Below are 22152 nucleotides of genomic sequence, written 5' to 3' on the forward strand. Positions count from 1 at the left end.
ACAAAGGGAATATGGAAGGAAGAGTTAACAGCAGTGAAAAACGCCCCTCACACAAACACGAACAGGGAAGGAAATATGTTGGCAGCAATGAAAACACCCCTTACACAAACAACAATAAGGAAAGAAGAGATAGCAACAGTAAGTATTTAGTTTTGCAGCACAATATCCGATTATGCAACATGGATATTGTGCTGCAAAACTAAATACTTATAAGGTCCCCAAGCGAGACCTATTGGCAATGCCAATGCTTGTTTAAGTGGTGAGGGGCTAGCAGGTTCTCAAACCAAGTTTGTGTAAAACCAATAAAGTGTTAACCAAAATGCTAGCATCCAACACGAGATGTATTGTCTTTGCTAACGCCCGTTTCTGACACTGTTTTCAGTTATTAACTGTGTGATATAAGCTTACTCCAGGGGCAAGTATTACAAATCCACTGTTTTTACAGTAGCATTACTTCCATTGCTGCCCTCCCTTATTCTGTCTGCTTAGTTTTAGCACTTCAGTTACAATGTTTTAAATCTCAGTTTAAGTCAATTTAGGAGATGGAAAATTAATACTGCCAATGGCTTTTAGGAAGCATATTCAGGGCGTCGGTGCCAAGCTGCGCTGCAACTTCAATTTCATGATAATGCAGTGGGCTGTCAGAGTAACAGGATATCGTCGTTCCGGAGATGGTCTTAAATTTTGAATGTTTTTTGACAAATGGCAAACCTATATGATCCTTTAGTCCCATTGAAACTTTTTGCTGTAGTAATGCATAATGTTTGATGTAGTCAGCGGCGCCCGACTCAGGTAAGGGCAGTGGGGCAGAGCGTGAAGGTGGGAAAGCAACAGATGACGGAATAGGTATTATTTATTTATTTAATTATACCTATTCCGTCGCGTGTTGGCTTCAGCCCCACAGCGCTTACCTGAGCCGGCCGTTGCTGGATGTACTTTTTCGCAGACCCTTTGACTTACAGCATGTGGTAAATGTAATGAGAAGAACAGTTTTAACTGACTCCAGGCTGAAGGATGCCGTTCCTACGTAGCTCTTTAGTTACATCCTGTTTAGTTCCGTTGAAATTGCTGGTGAGGAGACTCGGGGTGGGATGCTGCTGCACTAAGACAGGATTGTACTTGTTGATGTGATTAGACACCAGATTTAAATAATTCTTCTCATTAGCAATCGTATGCCATTACTAATTCTCCAATCATTCCTCTGAAGCCTATACTGGTGTTCCATCTAAAGGTTCATGGAGATTATATGGTTATGAAGGACAAAACTGATATAGTCTGCTCATTTTCATGTTCCTACAAGTCCAGCAGTTTTACACAACTATGCCATTACAAGACACATCCATTATTTGTAAGGTCCTGAATACCTTGCAGAATGTGCATCTATTCATGGTTCTGGCTTTATAGAACAGTATTCCTGGTACAGGGACACTAGATCAACATACTTTTGAGTGTTCTCCATACTGTGCTACCTTGTATTTCTCAGCACGCTAATAAGAGAATACTTTCGTTGTCCTCGCTCAAACTTGACACCCATGGAAGTGGTACTATGAAATGTATCCGCATTTGAACGTGAACTTTCGAATTTTAAAAATACAGAAGGCGATTCCCCTTATTTGACCAAGTTTCTAATGTTTCTAATGTCCACTACATTTTTGTCTTCCCGAAAATAAAACCTTTTTAAAGATTTGTTTGTGTTACTGAGGAATGTGTATCATATCCAAGGCACGAACATGAAATATGTTGCAGTTCTCTGCTTTTACTGTATGAATTTGATCGTCTTCTTCTCTTTCATTATATCTTTCCCTTGACCTATATCTTCTGTAGAGTTGAGAAGAGCAGAGCAATGTTTTGGTGGCCGACTCTGTAATATGTTTATGGTTAATTACCTCTTTTTCTAGGTGACCGTACAAAAAAACTTGCATTGTTAGTTTAGCATAGTGCACAGTCATGCCTCGGTTGTTGAGAGGAGGGGATAAAGGGAGGTGCCAGAGGCATTTTGCAACAGAAGCTGCCAAGGGATTTTCCTTCCTAGTCTTCGAAACTCTTATGCAGGTTTTTACTCCCATACCGCTTCCAATGCTTCTTGTCCAGCAGCAAAAAGGAGCCGGTGGCAGTGCTTGTCATGTTTAATTGCCTTTGTGGTACCACTCATATTCTTGTGAACTTTTGATATTGAACAGTGACACGCACAGAAGAATTCCCTCCCAAACAATCTCTCATTTGAACTTTTATGACAAATGCATTTGTATTATGATGATAAATGTACCAAAGTTATAAAAATCTGTCCAGCTTTACCAAATAAGTGGAAAGGTAACGTTGGACTTCAGTTTTAGCATTTTCACTAATTACCTGTCTATGTTCTATGAGACTGTTGCTCAGGAGTTCCTCCTGAAATTAACAGCTGGACAAACTACCCACGACTAATTTTTAACACTATTTTCTTGTCTCTCAGCAGGGGTAAAGGCTGTCTTGCCTGGAAGGTTGAGCTTTTGTTCACTGGCTCTGTGGTCTTCCTGCCTGACAAACCTTCACAGGCCGCAACGGTACCACCGTAAACCAACAGCAACATCAAACTGCAGCACTTTAGCCAGTTGTCGGGGACATCAGACTGCACTCCTGGAACTGTCCAGACTCCATTGTGTTTGAACCTGCGTCTTCTGGTAGGTGCAGAATTGCATCAGCTGAGGCTGGGTGCTGTATTGCAGAGGGCTCATTGGACTATGGGTCGCTGCTGGCCAGCCTTACTCCTCTTGGAGGAACACTGACATACGTGTTTTTTTGCAACTGTATTTTTTTTTTGTTGCCTTTCTGTACAGTTTCAGTATTGAGTGTTCAATGTTAATGTTTCCTTTAGTATTCAATCACTAAAAACAGCAGAAGTCTGCATAATAGGCTTGCTCAGGTACTTCAGGTCACCGTGGCAAATATTGTCTAAAATGGAACCCCATACGACCTGAAAAATTACCCGGATTTCCTTTTTTCTGCCTTATGTCACTTCTCTGCACCATTTGTATTCAACTCCCTCCCCTTCTACACCTTACTTTCCGCTCTCCTGTGTTTCTTTTTTATGTTCACTTCTGCTTGTTGGTGCCCACTCTATCAGCCCATTCTTAAACCACCCTTTTCCCCATGTTCTACTGCTCTCACATCACCTCCATTAGTCCTCCCTTTCTCCAGCCTCCTCCTTTCTCTTCCCCTTCCTACTCGCACGTTTCATTTCTGTATTGTCATCCTCTGCTTCCCCTGATGCCCTAACTGCCTTTGCATCTCAATTGTCCTGCGCCGTTACCTTCCACTGCATCAAATGTCTTTCCTCCCCTCCTGCTACTGACTCCTGTTACACCTACACTCTCTAGCTCTCCTATTAAAGCCTACCGTACCCCTACCTTGGCCACCATAACTGTTGGCTCTCACCCTCTCGTGTTATGGTCCTCAGTTACTTGGTTGTAGTCATGCGTGGGTTAATTGGTCCCAGTTTAGCACCTTATAGATTTTATTAAAATCTTAATGCTTCTCTCGTTCCATCACGGGCCATTGTGGAACTCCATACCTAAATATTTCACCCTCAAATCCAATGACTGTTGCGATTGCTGCACAACAAATGCAGCTCTACTACACAGAACAAAAATTCCCCCCTGCCCACTAGATCTAATCACCATTAAAGTTGTACTTAATACACTGGTTAACAAAAACCAGCACATTGCAGCACTTTGCAAGCAATCTGGCATGCTTGTAGTTGCACACTATTTGTTTTGCCACCACAAACTCAAAACCTCAGAATAGCGTCCGCAATGTGTACACCCTTTGCAGCCAACACTCCACCTGTTTCTGCCTGTTTGGCCTGCAGTCTTTATAGCGGGCCATTTAAGACCGATTCAAAGCCTTTATAGCTCTGTATAGCTAGTATAAAAATATTGAGAGTTCCCATAACTAAGGTGATAAAACGAGCCAAGTGATTTGATCCCATAATTAATACCCAACAGTGCATGCATAAAGAGTCTGTCAGCCCCTTGCTCATTAACTAGAATCTTGAATATCAATGTATGGGCATGCAAAATGTATTGTGATTGGAATGATCAAACATTGTTTCAGACTTATTCCACCCAGAGCAACTGAAGTTGAGAAGTCTCTGTACTTTAAGGCTACCTGTCGAATGTAGAGCAGTTCAGTTGCTTTGGCAACTCACCTAAACCTTTGAGTATTTTCTGATGGCACCTGGTAACTGTTTACACACCGTAATGGTTGCAGTCTTTGTGTCTGATTAACAATTGGTGAAGAGATTTAAGGTCTACTATAAGAAGAGTACATTAATTTAAGAATCCTGTCTCCGCAATAATTAATACACTTCTCTACCACTGAACTGGCTTCGAGCTATCCACAACCTTCACCTTGACTTCTCAGTTTGCTGAAGTCCTACTGCATCACCATATGTGCTTGTGTGTCTGTCAGACAGCAACTATACACACTGCTGCTTTGTGGATGTTTTGCTGTTTGTGAGGGTGATGCAAGTAAATTGCTCCTGCTTTTGATGTCTGTTTACATTCTGTTGAGATACAAGCTTCAGTTGACTTTTGTAGTCGAAACCACAAATCCAGTTGTAGAAGGAAAAATACTGAGGTTTTGCCTGGTTCATAATTGCTTAGCACTGTGGTGATAACACTGTTGCCAGTAAATCACATGTTATGTTTTCTAGTTGTAGGTTGAACATATTTTGTACTCTGATGGCAAGTGAGAGGTATATAACCCACTGGCTGTCGCCTGTAGGAAGTTATGGTTTGGAACATGTTTCCATAGGAAAAGTGTTTTTGACTGCCCTATCTGTTCAGTATTTTTTTTAGAAATTTAAGAAAATACTGATGGTGATATCTGTGGCAGCAACAACTTCATGAACAATACCTCGGGTCACTGACCATGTCGTGAGTGATTTAATATGTGAGGCCGTAAGCAGTGCATTGCGGGGGCGTGAGTTATAGTTTGCTCGAATACTATATTGAATTTCTATGGTTTTCTATGAGTGAAATCAGAGCCTACTACCAATAACGTCCCTGTAACCTTCCAATAACGTCCCTGTAACCTTTTTTTTTTTTTTTTTTTTTTGCTTTTCAGTGAATACAATTATTTTTTTGCCTTTGGTGTTTATGGTTTAAATGTTGAATCCTTTGTGATGTCTTTTTTTGGCCTCCAGATTAGCTGTGGTGTCAACTCAATTGCCACAGTTGATGGTAGGCTGCAATGCTAGTAATTTGTAGAAAACCTTTCCTTACATTAAGAAGTCGACAGTCACCGGAATTAGAATTTTTGGGGCTTGTAAACACAGCATCTACCAGCCCAGAAACCACTGCCAATATCTAGAATTTTGTTTTTACTAAACAAAATTTGAACCCAATCCAGAGTGGTTGTCTTCTTTTTCTGTTTATAAATCCGTATAAATGATTGCCACAAAAAAATGACCATACTCTGCATCGGTTTAACAGGTGTGTAAATAATGGAGTGTCTCATTGATTGTTAGAGGAATGCGTCTGCACTGGAAATAATGGAAGGAAAGGGCATATCATCTTAGGCCTAACTCTCAAGCTCGTTCTGCTTGCAATTGGATCTAATGGAGTAGGATGCATTGTATTATTTGCGAAATGCAATTTTACCACTTTGTTTCTGAAACAGTTGTGGTGTGCAGCTCATTCGTTCTTGCTGTAAACTGCTGTTCCTTTTTTAATAGCAACGTATGGTGTTATTGTGGACAGGCTTTGAATTGCTTCATAGTAGTTGTGGGGCCATTCTCGTTAGTTTATTTGCAGAAGCTCAGCTAATGGCTAAGCAGTTACAGTTCCAAGAAATACTATTGCCAAAAGGTAGCCATTTTAATCAGACTATGAACTAAAACCTATTAACAAGCTGTTTCTTCCACCATGAACTAGAATTGGCATCCCATATATGAAGTACAGGCAACTCAAAAGGTGTGAAGAAGAGGTGACGTGGACGGCAAAGAGCTTATGGCATTCTAGAATGAAAGACTTGGCAGTACGTTTGCCACTCTGCCCAATATGAAATGTTATTAGGGACTAGACACTGCTGAGTTTTTTTTCCCCTCTAAATTGTATAATTTGGAAATTTAATTTCCTGGAGACAGCTGTGAAAAGAATATATGTATGTTAGAAAGGAAAAGCTTTGTATTGCATCTGCCGAGGAGGTTTGATTTCAGTTGGTGTTGAAATACTTCCTGTAGTAGTTGCACATCATACTTTTCATGACTCTGCAAATGTTTGTACTAAGTAGAAATTCTATCAGGACTGAGACTTCTTCCTACCTGTGTGATTGTAGCTTATCGCTATTCAAAAATGCATAGTAGCCACAAAATACTGGATATATCTGTGAATAAAACGCTTGGAAATTGCAAGAATTAAATGTACAGTTGATGAAAAGAAAAAAACCTCAAGTTGAACAGCAGCCTTGAAATCACTGAGAGGCTTAAAGCAAGCAGATAAAGGTGGAAGAATAGTCATTATGGATATCCACTTTAATGAACAAAAGAACACTAGGATTACATAATTTACTTGTAGAAAGCAATTTAAAAATAACTGAAGAATCACAGGCATTTCTTTACTTGGAACTCCCAAAGAGCCCAGTCCTGTATATTTTACCTTAAATCCAGAAGGATGTAACCACCCCACTGATGAGACAAATCATATTAGTGGTAGGCGTAATACATCCGCATATTGGGGAATAGATTTGACTTTTTTTTTTTTAACAACAAACAGTAGAAGGATCAAAAAACGTATATTAAACAACTGATTTTCTTAGGACAGTAAGACACAAATTTAAGAGAACATGTACTTGCCATCATTGTACGCGTCCATCCCACCAGAAGGTTTGAGTGCAATAGAACCTTTCCTTTGTGTAGTTCGGATTCATTGAGTATTATGAATTATATTCGTTATTTAATGCCATTAGGTAAGTATTGCCTGCAAACATCAGGAACTTCAATGGGAAGTTGTACAGCACTGCCGAATAGCGATATTTTCATGTTATTAAGAGTGCACCATAAATAAAATTTAATGCCTTGAACATTCGTTGATGGTTGCATGCTACATAGAAGCTATTTTTTTAATCTGGAAAGAAATTGAAAATTTCCTCAACGAGAACATCCATAATCTTAAACGCATGTGTGCGAATTGCTTTTACACAAACCTTAAGCACAGAAGAAATTAAACTTCTAAGTGTCCTAAAAAGATTAACGAGAAGTGAATTGCACTCTAGATTGGACCATAAGCCTATGTATTGAAACACCTTGACAGTTTTCAGCCAAAGTAGTTATTAGAGAATGTATATCTATCACAAGTGTATTGAATCAGAAAAGTAATTTTCACAAAGACAGAAGAGCAAGTTAAACAACAAAATGAAAGAAAATGTTGAAAAGAGGAAATCCGTAAAACCCAGTACAAACCACAATAGATAAAAGTAATGAAACAAGTAGAAAATTGTCATCACAAATCTGTGTAGAGTACTTTCATGTGTTAATTACGTTTTCTTTAATCAAACTCAAATGAATAAAAGAATAATACAGAACATTCAAAATTAGTAAGAATGGATGACTAGAGCTCATATTTTCGCTCAATGTTCCTCCCCCTCCTCTCTAGAAGGAGACTGAATATTAAGAAAAAAGTAGCCCAAGCAGACATAACCCAGAAAAATACACTAAGTATTAACAGAACAAAGAAGTACGTATTTACCTAAACTGAGGACTTTGTGTACGCATTCAGTAGAAGCATGTAATGCATCTATTAATAGAGAAAATGTTCTGGTGTTTTTTTTTCACATGTGCATGTTCTACTGTCTTTTGCTAGGTTCCTGCTGTAGAAATACCATATACATTCATTTTGATTAGCAATTCTGCCATAGGAAAAACAAGGGGAAATGGCACATAAAGCAACAATAAGGCACAGAAAATAAGTGTTGCATCAGATGAAAGAAATATTAAGGTTTACAGGTGGCAGAATTAGAACTGAAGTGCAATCCGATTCCAGATAAGGGAACAAGTGAAGACCGCATAGAGGAGGCAATAAAGAGACATTTTTAGCATAAGGAAACGTATTACTCAAAAGAACTACATACCATGAAGCCTGAGTGTAAGAATGATACTGCTGAAATGGAATTGTTTCTTTAGAATCAGGAAATAGATTTCCTATAGAAAACTTAGTTGGTAAATTAATTTGTAGATACTAATAAGTATGACACAAACAATAAAATAGAACTTACTTTTATAACTATTAAATTGAAACAAGTCCTTTCAGGAGAATAACGTTAATGGATGCGGGGAAAGAATCTGAGATGGATGTGATTAAGAAAATAATCAGAAGGTACATATACTAGAAAAAATGTAATTTATCATTAAAGGAACTAAATGGTGCAGATTGAAAACTTGACCAATGGTATGCTTAGACTGTGTAAACTAAATGAAGTAAAAAGGAATTGAATACAAATTGTGAGCAAAGGCCGCAGGCTGAAAACCGTATTTAATCAAAGAAAATGAACTGACGGAGAGTTCAAACTGAGAGAGATAATCAAATGAGCAGACATTGAGAAATCAGGCTGCAGCTGATCTGCAGAAAGAAAAGATTTGTGCTATGATGAAGGGGATTAAAGATGGTGGATGGAACACAGACCTGTCTGTCATTGATCTATGGAAGTGAAGAAGGGAACTGAAGGGTTCATATTTCGACTAATATACAGCATACCTTCTCGAATGTTTTTGGCAGGAAACTTTATGAATATTCATATTGTAAAGAATATGTTGGTTCTTGTATACAGTGGACAAATTATTTTTATGGGCAAGCTCATGGAGTGTGAATTTCTGAAATTCTTTGAGTGCAACGGACAAGTCAATTACGGGATTAAGTGATCAACAATAAAAAGATGCACACAAAGGATGAAGTTGATAAGTGAAGATTAATTAAATGCAAAAGATTTTAAAGTGGGAATTGTAATCCAAATTAAAGTCAATAAGTAATTTATTTATGAACTGCATGGATTTGTGTTTACACATGAAGCGGACTCCGAGATTACATCAAGCTTTGAAGGTTTCCTGGATTAGACCGGATTGGTCTGGAAGGGTACCCACAGCATCAAGATCAATATTTGCAAGATAATATTCGTTGAATATTTAATGTAACTGACTCCTGACACACCTGTCTTGAAGGAGATTAAATGCTTTGTAACACTAGACACCTGGCTGCAAAACAAGACTACTATGATCTCCAGGTATTTAGTGTATCGTCCAATTACTAAGTGATCGCTTGGTGCCAGTGAACACACTACCGCACTTTTGCTGACTCCATCCACTCCATCTTTCCCCTCTGTAGGTCTCTTCATTTGTTGGCATTCAAAGGCCCTGTAGTATGGACCTGGTAACATAGCCTACAATGTTTAAGTCCTTTAGTTGGCCGAAACAGTTCATGGGGAAAGGCGGGTGCTTTGTTGATGGTTTGATTTTCTCAGTGGTGTCAGTATTTTATCTTTGGAGAAACCCAGGAAATAAACCACGTCTTCTAGTTGACTAGAATTCCTAGGTTCTAGGCTAGAATTGTGGCCGCCACAAAGCCTGCTTAATTTGCATGTATCCTTGTGCAATTCTCTGACCCTCCACAGCCACTGATGGTGACATTCCAAGTGGCTGAGGAGAGACTGAAAGATTCCCATTTGGAACTAGGCCTCCTTAACCGTATTGCTATTAATTGCATTGGGGAGTTGGAGCATGAGCACTGGCAGATAGGTTTGAAGTCTACCATTGGAAGCTAGAAATAGCTACCCTTTGAGTTTCATTTAAGTTATTACTTATCTCTGCCCTTTGGCTGCAAAAGGTTGGTCAAAACTACAGGTGTTCAATTTTGAGTTTTTTTTGTGGAAAATATCAAGAGTCTGTCAAATAGTCAGTTTTATCAAGTTTGTTTGTGTCTGCTGGGGACAGTCATTGGTAAACTCTGTAAAGGTATTGAATACCATCCAGTCACAAATGTGAATTACCAGAATCTGTTACGTTTGCTCATCAAGAGCAGAATCTGCAATCTTCATCAATTAAACTTCATCAATTAAACTAGAATACCGAGTCATTGGAAAACAGGATTTTTGTTAACGTTTGTGACTGAACATGCTTTTCGTCATCCATTTACTGGGAAAGTGATCATGTTTAGGACATGGTGCCATGTGCTGTGCTTGTGGGGCTAATGCGTAGTATGAGAGGATGTTAGATTGGACAGATCTCTAAAACAGCCAAGTTTGGGGTGAGCACAAATGTGACATCTGTAATGGAAACTGTGCCATTTACAGTAAGTCTCTTAACTTGGAGTAGTTTCTTGATTTTAATTGAGTTTTCAAATTCTAGAAGTACTAAGCGTGCTGTCCCGGTTGGAAATTTGAAAAGATTACAAGAAAGATAAAGTTTATGGATAAAACCGCTTACACACTCTCAAAATGATTTGATTGCTGTGAGGCTCTCCCCTGCCTTATCTAAAATTACCAAAATAGTTTCTTGCTAAAATATTGAATATAATTTGAATAAACTGCAAATGTGGTGAAAGCCCAGAAGGCAACGTTTCTTTTAACTGTAAACAAGATGCGCAGAATTTCTGTTGATGAATGTTTGATATTTGTTACATTAATAAATGATTGATGCAAACATAACAGCGGAGTCTTGGAACATAGCAGTTATGAAGAATATATTGAACTTTCAGTGGCACATTTTTTTTTATCCAGATGTTACTCACTCTAACATTCTTGTATTGAAAATTAAATAAATTGTGGTGGAGTGCTGTCTAATAACACCACAAAAAGGGATAAAATCCTTGTGTAACGGGGGGGGGAGGGGTATGTGAAGAATCGTTGTAAAAGTAAAAAATTAGGTTTCATATCAAATTGGATAGGATGAAAGGCAGACCTTATTACTTAAGAGGTTTCTGGTGAATTTTGAGGTGGGGCAAGGGAAAGCAAATCGGCTGGGTCTGAAACCTTCTAAATAAGATCCAGCATTTTTCATATTAAATATTATGATCCATGAAGGTAAGATTCTGCTAAATTTCTTTTGTGCATTTCTTGTAATTCTATGGTACACCAACTTTAAATGCAGCGTTTCAATGTTAGTCCAGTCGCTGTATCATTTTGGTGGGCCCAATTTATTAACTCTACTTCCCTTAGGACATTTTACAACATACATGTACAAGGCTCGAAAAATTCATTTAGACCTGCAGGTCTAGAGCATTTTTTATGATTTGTCGAGCCCTGATGTATTTAATTTCACCCTCCCTAAGCATCACAAAGTGCCAATTCTTCAGCGGTTTCCCCGAGCATAAAAATAATGCCTGAACAGTGTTCTCTTGGTATATATACTTAACTGTTACGCAGGCATTTTTTCTTTTGGCAAGGACCTTTATCGAATCTGGTCAATCCCTGTATACACAAAGTCTTACAACTTGGAGAGAAACCCAATTAACAAGCAAAATCTCTCGTAATTATTTTTGATTATCTTATACCACCAATTGCTTACTTGTGGGTATGGGGTCCTGCTGAAAAGAAAAAAAAAACGACATTGCTCTTTCCGGGGTCAATGGTAAAGACATTCCGTGTGTGATTGAAGGGTTAGCCAATTTCTGACAACAGCAGTAGACACCTAATGTAATCTTCTTTAAAAGGGCGTTTACTGTTCTTTTCCTAAAAGGAAGCGGGCTTGAGGCAGTCCCCAAGGATCCAAGATGCTACAGCTCCGGTGTGTTTGTGTGTGTGGGCGGGTATGTGTGTCCACACAAGCATGCTCACACGCACGAAATGTTGAGCTTATCAGCCAGATGGGTCACAGTTTTATTTGCTTTGTATATGATTATGATGGTGTGAGCTGGCAAAGGGGCACTGGCTGAGGTCCTGTTTCCTAAAGCCCTTGATGAGGTTGTTTCTTGGTGTTTTGAGGTATGCTGTGGTATGTAGGTTGAATTGAATTGAATTGAATTGAATTGAATTGATAATTTGTAAAGCGCGTTGGCTACCCAGGGGCGTCCCAGCGCTATAGAAAAGAGTGAGTTGGGCTGGAGAGGCTGGAGTAAGAGAAGCTGAGTGAAAAGTTAGATTGGAATTTTGCTGAAGAGCCAAGTTTTTAATAGTTTACGGAAGGTGAGAAGGTTAGGTTCTGATCTGATAGGGAGGGGAAGGGAGTTCCAGATCCTAGCCAGGTTGTAAGAAAGCGAGCGGCCTCCACATCTGGCCTTCCTAATGCGTGGTACTGAGGCGAGGTGGGAGGTTGTAGACCTGAGTGGGCGGGAGGGTAGATAGGCTTTCATCAGGGGGGAGTTAATAGAGGGGCCTGTACCCCAGTAGGATCGGTGTGCGATGCACATGCTCTTAAATTCAATTCTGGATCTCACCGGGAGCCAGTGAAGATCCTTCAGTCTGGCTCTGACTGAAGTTCGGCGGGGGATATCCAGGAGGATTCTTGCCGCACAATTTTGAATGACATGGAGTCTGTTAAGTGTAGATTGTGGGGCCCCCAGATATAGGGCGTTTCCACAATCGAGACGGGAGAGGATCAGGCCTTGAACCATAATCCGTCTTGAATGGAACGGAAGGAGGGGGAGGATTTTGCGGAGAAGTCTCATCAGCCCGAAGCAGGCGGCAGCAAGCTTGGTGGCTTGGTAGTTGAAGGTTAGAGTGTGGTCGAGCCAGATGCCTAAGCTCTTGATTTGCTCCTTGGGTTGCGGGGGGCTTCCTAAGCAGAGAGGCCAGATGGGATTGATGGATTTCGAGATGTTATTTCCAAGGAGCATTATCTCTGTTTTGTCCCCGTTAAGTTTGAGACAAGAGCTAGACATCCAAGCAGCGACGGCTTCAAGGCAGATATGTAATCTGTGATGAGAGTTCAGGGGGGGGTCCAGTGCTACCACTAGCTGCGTGTCGTCCGCGTAGGTGACAATTTTCACCCCGAATGGGCGGACGACATCAGCTAGGGGGCGTAGGTAGACATTAAAAAGGGTAGGGCTCAGGGAGGAGCCCTGAGGCACTCCACAAGTGAGGGGTTTACTGGCTGAGGTGAAGTCCCTTTCAAAGACCTGGAAGGATCTATCCGTAAGGAAAGACCTCAGCCAAATGAGTGCTGTGCCTGACACTCCTATTTTGTTAAGCTGGTGAAGTAGGATGTTATGATTGACAGTGTCGAAGGCGGCACTTAGGTCGAGTAGGACGATGGCTGTGGACCCGCCATCGTCCAAGATCCTCCGTGCCTCCTCCGTCACTGCAATAAGTGCAGTCTCCGTACCATGACGGGGCCTGAAGCCGGTCTGAGAGAGGTCTAGTATGTTGTTGGCTTCCAGGAAGTCAGTGAGAATGATGTTTACATGCTTCTCGAGAAGTTTGCTAAGCCATGGCAGAAGGGATATAGGTCTATAGTTAGCGGGGTTGGATTGATCCAGATTGGGCTTTTTTAATAGAGCTCTAACCATTGCCCTTTTCCATGGAGGTGGAACAGTACCAGTCTGGAGGGATGAGTTGAGCAGGTCTTGTATGGTGGGCGAGATGAGATGGGTTATCTGGGTGAGAGCGCTGGGAGGAGCTGGGTCGATGGGTGATCCAGATTTAATCTGGCTCATGAGTTTTTCCAGTTTGGTAAGTTCTAGTGGGGGAAAGCTATTGAGAACGCAGGAGGGAGCCGTCATGTGGTCTATGTTGACGGAGTCTGAGATCAGGGTAACGGTGGGGGGAAAAGAGGAGTTGATGGTTTCTATCTTTTGGTGGAAATACTCAGCTATTTCCTCGCAGTGGGTCTGAGTGTTATTGTGATGTTTTGGGGCCTCAGGAAGTTGCAAAAGGGATTTTGCTATCTGATAAATCTCCCTAGGTTTGGAGGCTGCCTTCTCGATCTTGAGTTCAAAGTATTTAGCCTGAGCTAGATGGATATTTGCTTTGTAGTTTTTGATTGCCGTTCGATAGCTTGCTTTGTCTGCTGGAAGGTAACTGAGGCGCCACTTCCTCTCGAGTCGTTTACAGACACGTTTGGCCTCACGTAGATCACTCGTATACCACGGGGCTGTAGGATTGCCCCTTTTAGGATGGGAGTTTTTTAGTGGTAGTACTGTGTCTAGGGCACTGCTGATCCAGTTGTTGTAGTTCTCATTGTCTAGAGTGGGAGCGGAGGTGTTAATGGGTTTAGTGCCTTGAAGGAGATCCTGCCACTCAGTTAAAGGGAGTTTGGACCAGTTGCGGGAGCGTTGAGTTGTCGGGGGTTTGGGGAGGAGGTGAAGGGGCAGGGTCCAGGTGAGTGGGATGAGGAAGTGGTCAGACCAAGGAAGGGGGGAGGGAATTCCAACATGGAGGTTTTTGCAGTTGCTAAAGACCGGGTCTAAAAGGTGTCCTTTTTGGTGGGTGGGCCCAGTAACGCGTTGGTGTAATTCGAGGGCGATTAGGCTAGAGGAAAGTTCTCTGGCTATAGAGTCATTTGGGTCGTCTAGGTGGATGTTGAGATCGCCTAAGATAGTAAAGTTGGCAGAGCTGACTGCAAGATTTGCCGCTATTGAGGCGAGATCCGAAAGAAACTGTCCTTGTGGTCCTGGCGGACGATATATAAGTATACCCGAGAAGGTATGTGTGGCGCTGAATTTTATAAAAAACGGAAGGCATTCACAGTCCGGAAAGTTTATAGGGGTGCTAGTAACAACGTAATCTGATTTATGGATTACTGCCAGGCCACCGCCAATACCCTTTTTACGGTCTAGGCGAAGTAGTTGATAACCGGGTGGGAGCGCTTGAACCAGATCAGGTTCAGAGTGTTCCTGAAGCCACGTTTCTGTGGCGAAAAGAACATCTGGGCTCTTCTCCTCCAACAATAAAGCGATTTCCGTGGAGTGTTTGGGGAGTGAGCGGCAGTTGAGCAGTAACATCAGAATTGATGTGGGTTTCTTTGTACTGTGGGTAAAATGAAATCCACACTGATTACGAGCGGGGTGCTGGATAGCCGGGTCCCACGTGTGTAGGCAGGGTGAGCTAACTGTCTGGTTTAATTGGTGTAGGAGCTGTGGGTGGTAGGTGATGGGCTGGCATGTTGGATGAGCAGGGGGGGTGGCCCCTGGCCCCGGTCGGTCGCGGACGGGCGCAGACGGGCTTGCCTTAGGCGCGCCTTCGGCGCGCAAACGTCGCCCCCGCTGCGCTCGTCCGCTGCGCGATCGAAATATGCACATGATTTATACTGCTCCGGGGTTGTGGGTCGAAGGGGCGTGGCCTAGAAAGGGGCGTGGCCTCTGCTCGTGGTGAGAGGGCGCGAAGGGGTATTGGCGACCAGCGTGCTGCGTCAACGCTGGCTCCGCTGCGTCTGACAACTAGTTTCCCCAAGTAAGTGAATTTAAAAACACAAGTATTCTGTGACAGTCAAATTCTTAAAAACACAAGAAATCTGTGATAACAATTTTAAAAAATAGTGCCTCGCTCCCGGCTTCCGCCTCAGGAGCACAACTCTCAGCTTTTGCCGGTAGGGCTGTAGTAGTTGTCAAAGGGGTCAGTATGGGGTCTGGGAGGCTGTGAAGAAGGGCAATCCGACATTACTGGTCCGTAATTGTGATAACCAACATGTTATCTTATTGGTGTCCTAGGGGCCCCGTATTCTGACTGGGACCCCAGTGCCATTTTCGATTCTGGTCTGGCAGAGCAGTTCCAACACTTTCTCAGGGAGGTGCCGTGGTCTAAGGACACATCACTGTCTCGGATAACACTCAATTATTGTCTTTTCAATGCTTTTTCCTTTGAAAGGGAATGCACTCCACTAAATACTTTCACAAAATTATGAATAAATACAAAATGGCAGTTTGAAAAACCAGTGAGACCACCCCCTTCAGGTTGTTTTAAGATACAAGGGGTGTGCACTGAGGAAAGGTGACCTAAATGTGGACTAGGTCTGAGGTGCTGGCAGATAGCCCCTAGAACCACAATAACCACCATATATGGTTACATCCAGACATGTCATATGTAATTAGTCGGGCCTATCGGCTATGTCCTAGGCTGTCATTATACATTAAAATATGAAATGGAAGCATTCCACTACTCGGAAACATCAAGGTCCCATGCCAAATCTGCATTTTTTATTTCAAAAGTACAGAAGTGTGACCATTTCAATTAAAGTCTTAATTAAACTATTGAACTAGGTTGCCTGGAAAATACTGAGGATCTAGAATCTCACTGGATACATGTACACACTTCTAAGGAACAATCTATTGCATCTCCATCTCAATTGGTGTTTCAAAAGTCGGTTACATTAAATGACCAACCCTGGCAGAGCTTAAAATTCACCTAAGCTTTTCCTGGGTTCACTAATGCTCTGAACTAGGTGACTTAGGTTGACACTTTGTAGAAATCAGATGGGAACTTGTCGGGTATGGGGGAGGAAGAATGTGTTTGTTCTGGCACCCCCACCCCTGAGGCAGCACAAAGGAAAACATGTAAATCTGGAGGCCTATCAAGTCCGTAGACTAGTGAGCTCCTTTAGCTCTAGACTATTTTGTTGATGTTGGCATGCTGGTCATGACTTTATATATAAATTCCCAATTTCAACACTGTTTCTAGCTGAAAAGACAAGTCTCACTTGCCTTCTCGGGATGGTTTCTCCACTTTATTGCATGAATAAAACAAACTGGATGGCACAAAAACGCCCAATACATTTTGGATCCCCCTGGACCTTGATCAATGGATGGTGCTACAGTCCTACTTCACTGTTTAGAAAAAAACAGAAACCGTGGCTATAAATTACTTCCTTTTACTGGAATTTGTAGTTGAATTTAAAGCGCCTGCAGCAGTAGCACATCACTGAAGACCACACTTCCTGCCTTCACTCTCAAAGCACCCAAGGCGTTCTGTTACTCCCAGGATTCCTGTGTCCCCAGAATGCTAGGGAATCCACAACCTACCCTCTGCTGGCCCCAAGAGGCAGGCAGCTAGTGCTATTGGCTCTTGAGACAGCCTGTGGTGGTCACTCTGGAGTCGCAACCCAACAAAATAAGAATTACAAGTGTGGATCATTCCACTCCAGATGGGTTAATACATGGTTTGATCCTTCCTTCTACTGTTCCCCTTTTTGTCCAAGTCTCCTCCTTGTACAATGGTTTAGTTGGAGAGTAGTTCTAGAATGTGTGAGTCCATACTCAATCTAAAGATCACTGCTACTCCTGACTGGTAATCCCAGGGAGCAGTCCACAGGGTTTCCAACCCCTCTATACAACAGTTAGGAAAGAATCCAAATCGCAACTTGAAGGAATATTGGAAAAATTGATCTTTGTGAACCAAGCTCCCCTCACCCATGTTTGGTTTCTCTCCTCATGGGCTTCGGAGAAACCACCCTGTGGTGACTGGAGCAAAAGGTCTGCCTGCTCTACCTTTTTCATGTCAGAGTTTGTCGGTGCTTGTTATGATGTTTTCATCCCTGCTTCCTTCCTGTGCCCGGCTTATGCGTCTGTCGGAATGAGTCTGTTGCTCAAAGAGCTTTGAACTGCCTGTTCACCAGTAGAATGTATAAGTTGGCCGAACAGGGTAGCCAGAAGTATGAATCCCATTAAGGATGTCTCAAGGAAATGTCTCATTTTTAAAATGTGTAAGAAATGCATATTTGTTAAAACCACTTCTGGATAAGTGTTACTGACCAAGTCGTTTATGGGAAAGGATACATATTCCATCATTGTCTCTTGTAATTCTAGTAGCATTTTATTTAGCTGTGTATGCCTGGCAGCTGCTCTGGAACCTAACATTAGTTTTTTTTATCTAGTGGTTATTGAGATTAAGTTTGTGCTCTGATGGAGACCATTCCATGTATTTACCCTAGTGTTTTTGTAGTGGATTAAATCAGTAGGAGTTGGATGTGTAGGGGAGGTATGTGAATGAATGCAGATAGGTTGGTTGAATTAGTAGATGAGAGAGATAGATTAGGTAATGCTAGGTTGCAAGGTGTTCCTTTCAAAGCAGGATTGGTTAGGATCTTTGAAATGAGTTGTGGGCAATTTGCAGAAATATAATATTTGCCTTAGCAAGAACAAACACTCCCCTTTCCCCCTTGATCTTTCATTCCGATAACATGGTTCATTTCTAGAAAGAATTTAAGAAAATGCTGCTGTGCTTAAACTCGCTCTCTCTCTCAAACCTTGTCTTAATGTAGTCCGTTATGAGCCGACACCTTTACTCTCTTTGCTGTTGGGACTCCTTGCTGTCAACTTGTTCCAATCCATGGCTGCCTAACCAGACTGTTTACAAATCTGGCTGTTTCTGCCCCCGTTTGCATTCTCCCTCTAATTTAGCCCATGTATATGTCTCTGTCTAGGTCCTGCTACTTTGTAGATCCACCCTCTCACTTTCACCCTGCAACTAGCCATGTTTGTCTTAATCTGCGTAATGCTTTCCCAGATTTACTCGCTGTCCTTAGCAGGCTTTGACTTACGTGTGGCTAATATTGACTAGGCTCCTCTTGTATTGAAAGCTGCAATTTGGTCTCCTATCCTCCAGTGTGATAGCACCTCATATCTTTTTTAGCTCTTCTCCTCTTGTCTTTTTGGTATCCGTGAATACTTCCTTATTTAGACAAGCACGGTGTGACTAGAATACTGGGAATAAAAAGCGCCAACGCCCTTCTATTTGCTTGCAGTGTAATTTGAGAATATTAGAGGAGACACATAGTAAAAGGACCACACTTTGGGCAGACTGTATTGCATCCACTGGTGTTTAGGCCTCGTCGATTCACAAATTGCAAGGAAAACTTCCATAACTTGGACGTTTTGATTTAAGTCACCCCGGCTCTACCTTTATCCGGACTGTAGATACACGTAGAGGTTCTGGCCTGCCACTTTTCTCAATTTATTTGGATATCTCCTAGTGGAACTGTGCCACAATTGTGGCAGCAGGTTGCCTTTATTCAGCTTGCACCTCGTTCCCTTCTCATCTGGTGGCGCGACACACTTTTTTTTTCCCCCATCTTGTGCCAAGCCCGTGTCGAGCCTTTCCCCTGTATGGCCATGTGCTGTGCCTAATCTAAAAGTCCATACGCCCTTTCTAAAATGTGTATTTGGAAAACCCGTTACGTGTTGTATAAGGACTTTTTTAAATTTATTTATTTATATTTTTTACTCTGCACTGGTAAATTCAGCCCTGCCCTGGACTGTTAATTGTGGTCTACTGCCTCCTGGCTCTATTTTTCAAACCGAAAAAGGCTGGTTACCAAAAGAAGTGAAAGCATGTTTTTTTCTTTCCTTTAAGTGCAGGCTGCGGTTCCCATACTCGGCCATTTTGCCACTTAAGCAGAATAATTGCCTCTAATACGAAGGTTAATGATGTCAGGGAATAGATTTAAATGCATTGTTTTCCTTTTAAATTGAGCGTTAATGGCCAATCTGAGCATCTCCGGAGCATGCAGACTCCTTTATAGCGCTTTGTGCGAGGGTCTGACTGTCTAGGGTAACACGATGTCATCCACGCATGCTCTAAACAAGAACCTCTCCTAGAGGTTACCGTCTGCATTACCAGGACCCGTTCCAGGATATTTGGTAACGTCTCATTTTAATCCCCACGCTACCTTCCGAATATGCCTCTACTTGCTTTTTCCTAGGTAGGGTAGGATACCCATGGTGGCCGCTGAGATTTGCTTTGCCATGCTACTGGCCCTGCGCACAATAGACCAGTGGTGAGGGGAAGCAATCTTTCCAGGCCGTGGCCAGTTGCACGAATATTGTATACCCGACACAGTCCTTTAGAAAGTGACTTTAGTAAATAATCTTCTATTCTCGTTTAACAGAGTACAGTTTGTTGATGATGGAGTACGTTGAAGGATGATTTATTTTTGTCCTTGTACCTTCAGGTTCTTCTCGAATGGGCACATGCTGGTTACTACTGGAGGTTGAAGTCTGAAAGTGCCACATTGCAGATCTCTACAGAACCCTCGCAAAACGTTTTTCTTGTGCTCATCAAGTTATTTGTTGGCCTACTGAGACTAAGCAATCTTTTAAATATGTTGCTTTTTCTGACTATACTATGGAAGTTTCTACTTCATTTTGAATGCTGTGGTGCGTTTAATGTTTTTTTTTTAAGGGTTTTCGTATCTGAGGTAATTTACTATTCTTACTGCAGTCCTTTCTGAACAGTGACTTGCACTAGTTAGTCCATTATTGAAGGTTGGTTTGACACAAGTGGTACCAGTTTTCCACACAGAGCCATCCGGATTTGTTTAGAGATCCCGGCTTCAAACTTTTGAAGGAAACGCACTTTGTAAAGTGTTAAACCGGCTCAGTGGGATGGGTGCTGCCTGTTTTTAGGTCTCACCTAGGCAGTGCTTGCGCTGTCTGTCTCTTCGAGACGTGCTGTATTCAGGATATGGGCATAAAGCTTTGCCCACTTTCTGCCTATCTTTTTAATTGGCATCCTGTTTCTGTCCTTTGTAAATGGTGGATTGTTCAAGAGGCTTAGTAGCCCCTCCTTAGTACCACCTTGTAAACTCCCACGAGGACGCCACCTGTTACATGTGTTAATCCCTAGTTTTAATTACAGCTTCAAGGCACTATTTTCTTAAAAGGCTTCAGGCAGGACACACGCTTGGTCCTACGTTAGGCTGGCAGTGGTTACTTCATATACTTGAACATATCACATTTATATGAGAGAGTCTATAAATTTACCTTCATCAGCTCCACATAGAGTACAACCTAACCCGAAATTAATGTAATAATTTGTTTGTCACATTTCAGAGCTGCTAATTGTATATATGGACATAGCTATTTGAATGTCCTGGTAGTACTGTATAGCATGCAATGCATAATGGGTAGGGTGGATTTACCATATCTTCTGCAGGGTTCAGTACCATATGTGACCAAAAGAGGTCCCCTTTTGGCCACATAAGGTACTGAACCCTGCAACATGGCTAGGTAAAAAAACATTGCCATTTATGATGCCAATAACTAACTTTGTAGACTTGCAGTGCTGGTGCCTTGCTCACTAGGAACAGCTTGCGGTACTGCACTGAGATATACAATGCTGGTTCCTGGCTCACTATGCAAACATTTGCAATGCACTAGGTCTCGCATTACTGAAAGTATGAGTTATTGGCGTTGCATTATCTGCAACGCCAATACCTCAAACTATCAATAATGCAAGACCTATTGCGTTGCAAAAGCTTATTACATGCAGTGCATGTCATGCAATTCTTTCAGCTTTATCCAAGCCAGTGAACAAGTCACTTGCAGCTGACTTTTACTCATGTAAAAGCGAATCTGCATTTGCACGAAAGTCAAGAACAAAGATAGTGGCTGAGATTTCAGGTATTTAGGTTTGAGCAGCTAATCGGGCCACCACTATTAACAGTTTTTCAAGCACAGAGCAATAGAATTGTCATAGGTCGCAAATATGTTCGACATTAAAAATAAACTAGTATCTTGTTGCATAACTATAACATATAGGATGCTCCTGGAGTTTCAACGTCATTGATCAGTTGTGCTAACCTCCGCCATGAACTCCTGCTGTTCAGATTGGCTGCTCAATTAGGTCCGCGCACCAGCAGTGGAGCAAATATTTCATGAAAGTTCCAGTACTGCGTAGATCCAATGTGTTATTGCACGTTATTCTTTTTAGTCCTGTGTTTAAAACATTGAGGCTTAAATACTTGAAGCCACTGCTTGAGTCTAGCCTTCGTTCTTTCTCGGCAGCCTTCAGATACTTGTTGGACAGGATATCTATAGCAGTTTTATTTTATGCGTTTTAATATTTAGACTTTTGTTAGTATTTTGTATTGATTACTTTAATTATTGTGGTTTTTATTGCATTGTAATTTTTAGCGATGTGTTCGTTTTTATGAACATGGAAAGTATTTTATGTTCACGGACGTCTTATAAATTTCTCTTTGATATTTAGATGTTGCAGTGTCTAACCGCATAGGTGAATTGTTTGGGGCAGTAATAGGAAGCCAGTGGGTGCCTCGACTTGAGCGGGCACTTGCATCTGCGTTCGGCAGCCCCTCCCTTTTTCTTTTAAAGTTCAGAACTTAAAGTAGCATTGAAGGACCTTAGAATAGAATATGAATCTGGACAAAAATTCATAGAAGGGACACAAAACGACGTGCTCTTAAGTCATCCGCTCGAAGCCCACGTACTTTGCACTACACCCTATTAGTAGAAATGT

At 41.7% G+C, this 22152-nt stretch overlaps 1 protein-coding gene across 4 annotated transcripts in view; it reads left to right on the forward strand.

The window, feature by feature from the left end:
• FRYL (FRY like transcription coactivator) overlaps positions 1-22152 on the forward strand; it is a 2496013-nt gene that overhangs the window by 19967 nt on the left and 2453894 nt on the right. For 2 of the 4 annotated variants that reach the window (XM_078678213.1, XM_078678216.1), the window contains exon 2: positions 2453-2660. The gene's annotated coding sequence lies outside the window, so the exon portion shown is untranslated. The remainder of the gene's footprint in view (positions 1-2452; positions 2661-22152) is intronic. The other 2 variants (XM_078678215.1, XM_078678217.1) reach the window with 1 other exon arrangement.

The sequence above is a fragment of the Lissotriton helveticus genome, chromosome 2_2, assembly GCF_964261635.1.
Source record: "Lissotriton helveticus chromosome 2_2, aLisHel1.1, whole genome shotgun sequence".
NCBI lineage: Eukaryota > Metazoa > Chordata > Amphibia > Caudata > Salamandridae > Lissotriton > Lissotriton helveticus.